This window comes from Engraulis encrasicolus, chromosome 13 (genome assembly GCF_034702125.1).
Source record: "Engraulis encrasicolus isolate BLACKSEA-1 chromosome 13, IST_EnEncr_1.0, whole genome shotgun sequence".
NCBI lineage: Eukaryota > Metazoa > Chordata > Actinopteri > Clupeiformes > Engraulidae > Engraulis > Engraulis encrasicolus.
The window spans coordinates 10,535,150-10,545,149 of record NC_085869.1 but is presented as its reverse complement, the minus strand read 5'-3'; the positions used below and the strand labels follow the sequence as shown (position 1 = coordinate 10,545,149).

The window sequence follows — 10,000 nt, the reverse complement described above, 5'->3', positions numbered from 1 at the left end:
GACATTCCATATAATGTGCCTATCAAAATATAACCAATTGGCGTACAATACCGCAGAATGGCTTTATAGACTAAGAACACCAAATGTCCTTATTTTGCTATAATGTCAGCCATCTTGGATTTTGTATCTAAAAGTAAAGGGAAAATGGGGAAAAGTTGTTTTGTATTCAGCGGGGGTACTACAAATAAATAGGATGAGACACATTACCTGGTTATATAAAGAGGAAGGTTCCATTTTTTTATGTCACGTTGAATTTTTACAACAGATTAAATAATTTTTGGATGAAGTTCATGTAAGGGCTTTCAGTCCTTTATCCATTGTGAATATTACAAATACAATAAAAAGCAATAACTTTAGAGACCTTAAAACACTAAATATATAAGTTATGCTATATATCATGTCAGCCATCTTGGATTCTGGCAATAAAAATTAAGTGGGGGGGTAGAAACGGGTTGTTTTGTATTCAGGGGCTCTAAGGAATATAAAAAACACCAATTCCAAAAATGTATATGACATGTTTCTTTCAATTACATTCAATTGAGTTGGAATATGACCACATATCCGCCATCTTGGATTCTGGGCGTTTCCACTTCAGAAAAAAATGGAAACAGGTGGATTCGAAGACAATGGGGTTTGTAGTTGATAAAAAACACAATTTGGAAAAATCTATATGAAATGTTCCTAAACCTCTTTTTTGTGACAATTGAACCTGCACTAAGACAGCGTGTACGCCATTACCCAGGTGACCCTGCACATAGCTGCAGGGCCAACCAGAGCCAGGGAACCGGCCAACCAACCAGCCACACACACACACACACACACACACACACACACACACACACACACACACACACACACACACACACACACGCACACGCACACGCACACACACACAAACACACACACACACACACACACACACTGTAAAAACATTATTGTAGTTTTTACAGTAACTTACTGGCAGCTGGATGCCAATAAATTACTGTAATATAATTTACAGTACCCTTACTGTATATTGGTTTACAGTACCAATCAGCACTACTGTTAATCCAGTTACAGTACCAATCTAAAGTACTGTATGTCAGTTTACAGTACCAATCCAAACTACTGTAAGGAGTACAGTACTTTACTGGCATCCAGCTGCCAGTAACATTCAAATTACTGTATATCAGTTTACAGTACCAATTCCAATTACTGTATATCGATTTACAGTACTGATCCAAATTATTGTAAGGAGTACAGTACTTTAATGGCATCCAGCTGCCAGTAACTTTTTCAACTACTGTAGTTTGTTTTACAGTATTTTTGTTGTATTTTAATTTACAACATTCCGCAAGAGAATGTCAGGGAGCTCTACAAAGGCATCACATTCTCCTATAATTCAGATATTCTAGTTACCAGTCAGATCAAAAACACATTAAAAAGTTTTTAAAAGCTACAAGGTAAAGAAATGCTGCAAATGCAAGAGATGCAATCAAAATGTTTAATTAAAACTGGTTAACAATTTAACAACATACTCCAGTAGGAAGGGGGTCCTGCTTCTCACAAATGCACAATCCATAACCTTTGTATATAGTTGAAGAGTTTAGATGCAAAACCCCATAAGTGCCATTTCAGAAAATAATCTTGTTTCATTTTTATTTAATACAAAGCTATCAAAATTCCACATTTTTAAAATTTTATTTATGTAATATAACTATTCATATGTATTATCAAGTACATGAATGTAAACCAAACCAACAATGGGGTTCTCTAAAAATATAAAAGTGCAGGTCTTCAGAAATGGAGTTAGGGGGTTTTGCATCTGAACTCTTCAGTTGTATACATATTTTTCTTTTTTTTTTATTTCATTCACATTGACAAATAAAAAGATTCTATTCTATTAAAATGAGATACCCCAAACATTAATCAAGACAAAACTGTTGTATGGTTTGTGGTGGGTGCTTCAAATTCCAATGTATGCAAAATGGAAAACAGTCCAATATCTCATTTCCTGTTGGGCGTGGCCATATGCTCGTATTGACCTTTTTTTGTTCATCTTAATGAGATAAGTACATACCACAAAGAAGGTCCAGAGTCCGTAGCTTCAACTATATTCTATAACTATAACTATATTCCAGCCCCGAACATCTCTGTGCTAGGGTGCGCAATAGAGTCACTCTTTTAAAAGTCTTATACATGACACAATATCGAAAAAACAGCAAGAACAACAGGGCCTCGAGCCTTTGGTGCAATGCTCGGACTGAACTACTTAAAAGAAACAAGTGATTGGAACTTCAAAAGGTCAAGCATTAATAATTCAGCCAGTCAAAATCAACAAGTTCCCTGATGAATGAAGCAACAACAGGGTTGACACTGCTGCTCTTCCTTTGCACCTTTTTACCGGTCTTCTTGCTGGTGATGGACTTGGCCTGGCATTTGGAGCCCTCTGGGTTTATTCTGAGAATGAACCTGTAATCACAATAGGATACAATTAGGAATTCTGAAAAAAGTTTAATTCTCGTGAGTCTTACACTATCCAGCCTTTTTCACACCCAATTTTGGTTAGTCTTATTGAAGTGATATTTCATGTTGTTCCTATTTCTATGCTTGATGCATGCTGCGTAAACACAGTATAAGCGCTCCCTCCATTCAGCCCCCGGTGATGCGGCTAGCTGCCTATCCACGAATGCAATGATTCTGGGATCAGACAGACATTGTTCACCAAGCACACACACACACACACACACACACACACACACACACACACACACACACACACACACACACACGGAGCCGGGGGAGGGAGGGACAATTTCAAAAAACATATACTGTCGAGTTTAAATTCAAGTTCCGGTCTTGTTTAGGGAATGCCTGTTGTTATCCAATGTCCAATGTCAAATCAAACGTGCAATATGCTGACAATGTCCTGTCATCATCCCACAGTTACAATGATTGATTAACATGCAGTACTTCCGGTGCATCTAAAGGAGGCTGCTGCAGGCAGCTGCTGAAGGCGGAGACGCATCCCAAACGAGTTTTAATTGTTGGTAACGCACGAGTAGACGCGTTACTGTTATTTATGGGTAACGTAGTAACATAACGGATTACTTTTAATTAGGGGTGGGCATCTGTGTTTAGCCGGACTGAGCCCTGAGGAAGGTCAGTAGACCGAAAGCTTGGCCTATTAAAAAGAACACAAAGGGGATTTAAGTGTGCAGACATTTTTCTTTCAATTAGGGGTGGGCAAAAATGAAAATCTTTAATCGCATTAACTCAATGACTTTCTGTGATTAATCGCATAGCGCGCGAAATCCAAAAATAATAATAATAAATAATAAATAAAATAAAAATATTTTATAAATTAATAAAATAAAATAATTAATTATAATTTGCATATGTACTGTGTAGATAACCTATGTAGGTCCAATATAATATTCCACAATGGAAATGTAGGCTATTTGCCAACCTATCAGTCTAAATTGTATAGGCCTACAGTAGTAGGCTATGCCTATCCAATGTAGGCCTACTGAAACAAATTATTGCATACGATATTACACTAGGGCTATTTAAGATTGTAGGCTACTGAAACGAATATATTAGAAATTAGAAACTCAAATTAGGATGGTCTACATGGGCCTACAAGAAGAAAAAAAACTTGTCAATTAAAAAAAACCAGGCATGAGATATGTCCCGCCTTCTCTCACTGTCAAAGACTCCCACCTTCTCTCTTATCTGTCGCTGTTATTTAAGGTGTTTCAGCGACTAGAAACTAATTGACTGTCTGTTGGTATTGACAGCAATTACATCTTTCAGTTTCAAAACAATAACGTTGACATGACTAACACTATCTTAAATGCATACGAGGTTGCCGATGTTGCGAAATTATACCATGTTGATACAGCCTACTATGCACGCGAAGCGCCATGTAGAAACTGCAGGCATGCAAACAGGTCAGGGGTGAAAAAGGTGACAAGGGCGCGGCGCGGGGCGGCGCGGAGCGGCGCAGTGCAAGCGCGCAAACGCAGGTGCACACGTGTGTGTTGTGCGCAGTGGATGATCTTGTATAACAGTCTCAGACTAGGGGGGAGAGGATTTAGCTAAAAAAAAGTCATAAATGGTGAATTTTGAGCATACTGTAGTTATTAGCGACCAAGGGACAGTGAACATGAGAACTGCCAACCTTACTCCATGACTTAGCTGTCATGTCTGATGGCGGGTTGGGTAGATAGCTTGATAAAATAGGTTTTTATCATGATAGAGCAGTGGTTCTCATAGTAAGTTTCCCCAACACCCCATTGACCTCATCAAAACCCTTAGTAGGCCTATTAAAAATAAAATAGGCCAAAATGCCCCCAAATGACACTAAGCACCCCTCCTCTCATCAGTCTCCTAACACCCCCTCAACACTTGCCTGGTTGTCATCTCATGCATATTTAATCATCATTTTCAGACAACTTGCAATAGGCTACAAAAAATCTTTGTCAAAAGTTTGAATTAGCTACTGAAGTTTTACTCAAACTACTCAAATTTTAGCCTATTCACCTAGTATCTCTTTTAATGTCTCCCTGTAGAAAAAATGAATAGGAACGCTCCAACTTTGACCTAGAAAAAAGTGTGACATTCCAACTGGTTTCATTGTTGGCTAAAGTCTGTGCTGACTTAAGTCAGTATCTGACAAAAGTATCTGACTAAGCTTAATTACTCATTCCATTGTGTTCACCTTACCAAGTGCAAACAGCCTTGGGGCGTTGGGCAGAGAAAGACTTGCGACATCTGTTGCAGTAGCAGTGACCTAAAAAAAAAGACAGACACACTTAGCATCTTGCAGCATTACATTACATTACACTGGGATTCACAGTTGTTTTAAAGGTGCACCATGTACGTTTGTGGCCAGAGTAGGTATTGCAACTATGATTCTCATTGAAACTGTGCTGCCTATTGCCAAATTTGATCTTTTCGTGAAAGCTTTGGGACCATCTAATTTGTATGATGTTGGGGTTTCACCAATGTCAAATCGCATCCCTCTACGAATTCACACTACCAGTGTTTCCCTTACAGTGAGTAAACTATGGCTGCCCGCGGAGACATCGGGCTGCATATAGAAATGAATGTGTAATGAATGTGAATATAGACATAAATGTGTAATATGTTGTTCAGTCCTTTTAATGGAAGGAATTTTGAAAAACTGGCCCTGTGACCAGCACCCCTCATGTAGAATGTGTACGCCTATATGTGTGGGGGAAAAGGCATAGCCTACCCTCTTAGACCCATGTGTCTTACAGTATGTTTCCACGATTTAGGAATGTGCCAATAGAGATGTGAAGGGCGGAAAAGATGGCCTATTGGCAGTAATATTCCATATTAACGGTGCACTGTGTAGGATGGTGGCCAGAATAGGTATTGCAACTATACTGCTCAGTGAAACTGTGCCGTCTAATGCCAAATTCTATCTTGGTTTTCATTAGTATTTACTAAATAATGAACTAATATTTACTAATATGACCAAATTATGTTAAGCTTTTCAGCTAAAATGTCTATTTCTGGAAATTCAAAAATGGCGGACCATGGATAAGATCTCCCTTTTCATGTATGAAAAGTGCCATTTTCCCAGTCACAATGAATTCTTACAATGTGATGGGGGTGGCAAGTAGTCACGAAAAAGGCAACATTTGTGTATGGGCAGTATAACTTCTGAAAAGAACCTACTAAAATATTACTCAGTGCACCTTTAAGGGTGAGGGACTCAGCTAAGATCCACTAGTATACTGGGGACCTTGCCATGTAAGGGAACCCCTGGCCTAATTCATCATTCGTCATTGCTCTTCCATTTGTGGTCTTAGAGTGCCATCTAGTGGATGATTTGTACAATTTCTTTATGTTATCTGAATGACTGCAGAACACACAAGCATGTCTACGGTACATCTTTAGTAGATAAGAAGCTCTAAAAAGATGGCCAGAATAGGTATTGCAACTATGTTGCTCAGTGAAACTGTGCCGTCTACTGCCAAATTCTATCTTGGTTTTCATTAATATTTACTAAATACCGGTAATGAAGTAATGTTTACTAGTATGACCAAATTATTACCGGTATATTAAGCTTTTCAGCTAAAAATGTCTATTTCTGGAAATACAAAATGGTGGACCATGGATAAGATCTCCCTTTTCATGTATGAAAATTGCAATTTTCCCAATCAGAATTAATTCTTAGGATCATTCGTCTCTGCTCTTCCATTTGTGGTTTGACAGTGCCATCTAGTGGATGATTTGTACACTTTCTTTATGCTATCTGAATGACTGCACAACACACAAGCATGTCTACATATTTAGTGTCCCCACAAATCTACAATACCCTTGTTAACTAGGAAATAGAGTCCTATGTCAAAAATCCATTTTCATATTCTATAATCCATATATAATCCTCAGATTCCAAAATTAAAACCTACGTCAAGTTTCCAGAAGAGCAAGGAGTCTTATCTGTGCAAGCGAACTATATACAAACATACAGGAAGTTGTACTTCACATGCAATCACAGAACAAAAAAAAAAAATATTGATGAAACTACCAGAAAAGCATGACCCTACAGTTCTGTCATATTCCAAACCTGAAACCTACGTCAAGAACAAGTCCACAAGACCAGACCAAGGAGTCTTGTCTGTGCAAACGAACTATATACAAATATACAGAAAAGCATGACCCTACAGTTCTGTCATATTCCAAAACTGAAACCTATGTCAAGAACAAATCCACAAGAGCAAGGAGTCTTGTCTCTGCAAGCGAACTATATACAAATATACAGCAAGTTACTTCACATACAATCATAAAAGTGAAACCAAAATTATTGATGAAACTACCAGAAAAGCATGACCCTACAGTTCTGTCATATTCCAAAAACGAAAACTAAGTCCACAAGAAGAAGGAGTTTTGCCTGTGCAAACAAACTATGTACAAATAGTACTTCATATCAAACACAATCATTTGCAGACATGGTCCAGGGGGCTCAAGTACGACCAAAGAGCAACCATCCAGCAATAAGGATATCTTCTCAGCTGCACACAACATTAATTTGCATCTCATATTGACAGCATGAAATACATAGCATGTTTAGCACTTTGACTTTTATAAAATACATGGATTGGTTTTGTGTGAATTCATGAACTTAAACTCACCTCTTGCAACAGTGTTTATTTTCTCTGAGGTACACCACACCAGAGGAATCACTCAGTGTAATCAGACAGCTTCCATGTAGGATCCTTCAGTAATATTCTCAGTCATCTGCAAAGCATGACAGCACAAAACGTGAACATGATTATGCATTTATAGGCCTAATTATTACAAGAAAATAATAAAAAATGATAACACCGTCACCACCACGACACAATATGATGATGAATAGGCCTAGAGTATGAAACATCTAAAAGATACATGTCTGTATACATGTAAAATGTTTTTTTGTTTTGTTTGTTTTATATCATTGATCATTTTCCCAGACGGATTGACAACAGATGGCTCAAAGAATTCAGTGTGCTAAACTGGAGGGCAAAAAGAGCAGATTATCTCTCTTTCTGGATATTTTACTCATCACTTGAAATTAAATCTAAATCTAAATCTAATCTAAGATGTCAAACATAGAGGAGGAGTCCTCAACGATCCTGGAAAATACAGCAAATTGACAAAATGTAACCCAAATACTCCAATCAATGAAACGGTGGGCTCAGTGTCATTGGCCTAACAGCAGAAGGCACTAAGGGTGCGTTTGTAAACTGCCGCTCCGAGCACATAACATATTGGTCATGTCATGTATGAGTGTGTTATTCAGACTGTTAGATAGTAGACATTTGAAACACACATTTGGTGCAGAGTTATAAAAAAATGCTTACATTTACAAACTGATTTTTCTCAGCATTTTTAGACATGGTGCTACAAAGGGGATTAATGTACTGTAACCAGGCAGCTGCCATTATTCCTTAACTATCCTGTCAAAATAACACACGGCATGAAGACGCATCTCTGATTAACAGTGTGTGCTTCAAACTGTTAAGACATTTGAAACACACATACATGTGGTGTAAATTTGTGAATGGTTGCTAACCTTTAGAAATTCTGTCAATGTTCAGAAGCATTTGCAGATATGGTCCACTACGACCAGAGCTACCATCCAGCAATAAGGATATCTTGGCCATCTTCTCAGCTGCAATAATAACACACAACATTAGAATGCATCTCATATTGACAGCATGAAATACAGAGCAAGTTAGAACTTTGACTTTTTAAAAATACATGGATAGGTTTTGTGTGACTTTATAAACTTGAACTCACCTCTTGCAACAGTGTTTATTTCTCTGAGGTACACCACACCAGAGGAATCACTCCGTGTAATCAGCCAGCTTCCATGTAGGATCCTTCAGCAATATTCTGTCATCTGCAAAGCAAGACAGCACAAAACATGAACATGATTATGTATCAATATGCCTAATTATTACACAAAAATAAAGTTTGAAAAATGATAACACCACCATGACACAATAGGCTGTAGACCTACAATATGAAACATCTATAAGATGCATTTCTTAAATTGTTTTCATTGATCATTTTGCCACACGGATTGACACCAGATGGCTCAAAGAATTCAGTGTGCTAAGCTAGAGGGCACAAAGAACAGATTATATATATCTCTGGATATTTTACTCATCACTTGAAATGAAATCTGATGCATAGCCCACTTGTTAAGACCTCTAACATCACTAGGCCTACTAGTAGATCCAAAAAGGATGGGCAAAGAAATCTAAATATTTATTGCAGTAACATACACATTAAGCATCTTTGATCAAGCCAAAAATTAAGCACCCTACACATCTGGGTGTTTCTGGGCTCATTATTTCAGGAGAAATCTGTCAAATAGGCAATGCNTATTTATTGAAAAGAACACGATCTGATGGCTGACAGTGGTTTCTCACTGAACAGAGAGAACAGTCCAGAGTTGGCAGTAACAGAATGGGACAAAACAGCACACTGTGCACAATAACAAGTTCAGAATCAGTTTACTTACTCACTTCCTTTACACAACGAACAGGGAAAGGCACATGTGTTAAAACATACTTTAGAGCAAGTGTATAGTCAAAATGAGTTCGTTTCTAACAATAAAAATCAGGCATAAGTTGTGGCTACTTCAAGCTTCTGAGTCAGCGAAAAGATAAGCTGATGTTGCTAACGAAGTTCTAGATAGCTCTTCTCTATGGTATTTGTGTTTTACTTTGACTCAAGTACATTAACTGTATATCTTCAGAGCATAATTATACTCAAAGGGAGTTCGTTTTTAACAAAAAAAAAAAAAGACTTTAGCTAGCTAATGTTGCTAGCGGACAAGAGATTCATTATTCAGTTTGGCTAGCTCTAATGTTGCTAGCGGACATTTAGCTAGCTCTTAACTTTGGCGCCAGCAGGCTTACAACACTAACTTGGCATGTTGTAACTTCAGAACAAAATTATATTCAAAATGTGTTCGTTTCTAACAAGAAACCAATATTAAGTTATGAATACATCGGGCTATTTCAAACATCCCTCAACAAAGGCAACATGATTTAACCGTTAGACTATAGCTAATTGTTGCTAGCGAACCACCTCATCATGCAGCGCTAGCTCTTTCAGGTGAAGAGGCCGGCGCAAACAATCTCTGGCCGGCGGGGAAGCACTCCCTCAGACCCTCCTCCAGAAACCACTGATAGCTATGTTGCTAGCGGACATTTAGCTAGGTCTTGACTCTGACATGGGTGTTTTGGCACCACTGGACAAGTTTATAGCTCTTTCGGAGCAAATATATATTGTAAATTTCGTAGAGTTTGTTTCTAACAAAACACAAACTTTCCAACAAAGTTGTGAAAACAACCTAGGGCTAAGTTAGCATACCGGTAGTTATAATAGTGGCCTGTTAGCGGAGGTATGGTCTGAAGACAAATTCATTGCAAATTACCATCCTGAACAAGAAACTGTTTCGTTATTCACTGTATATATGGCATTGTCT

General features: G+C 38.0%; 1 long non-coding RNA gene across 1 annotated transcript in view; it reads right to left on the bottom strand.

Moving 5' to 3' along the window:
* Positions 1-2,207: 2,207 nt before the first annotated feature.
* The window catches only part of LOC134460666 (uncharacterized), an 8,375-nt gene continuing 582 nt past the window's right edge, over positions 2,208-10,000 (bottom strand). The window contains exons 2-6 of the long non-coding RNA XR_010037139.1: positions 8,299-8,401; positions 8,072-8,170; positions 7,149-7,254; positions 4,708-7,028; positions 2,208-2,451 (exon numbers count right to left, since the gene is read on the bottom strand). This is a non-coding gene — a long non-coding RNA (uncharacterized LOC134460666). The remainder of the gene's footprint in view (positions 2,452-4,707; positions 7,029-7,148; positions 7,255-8,071; positions 8,171-8,298; positions 8,402-10,000) is intronic.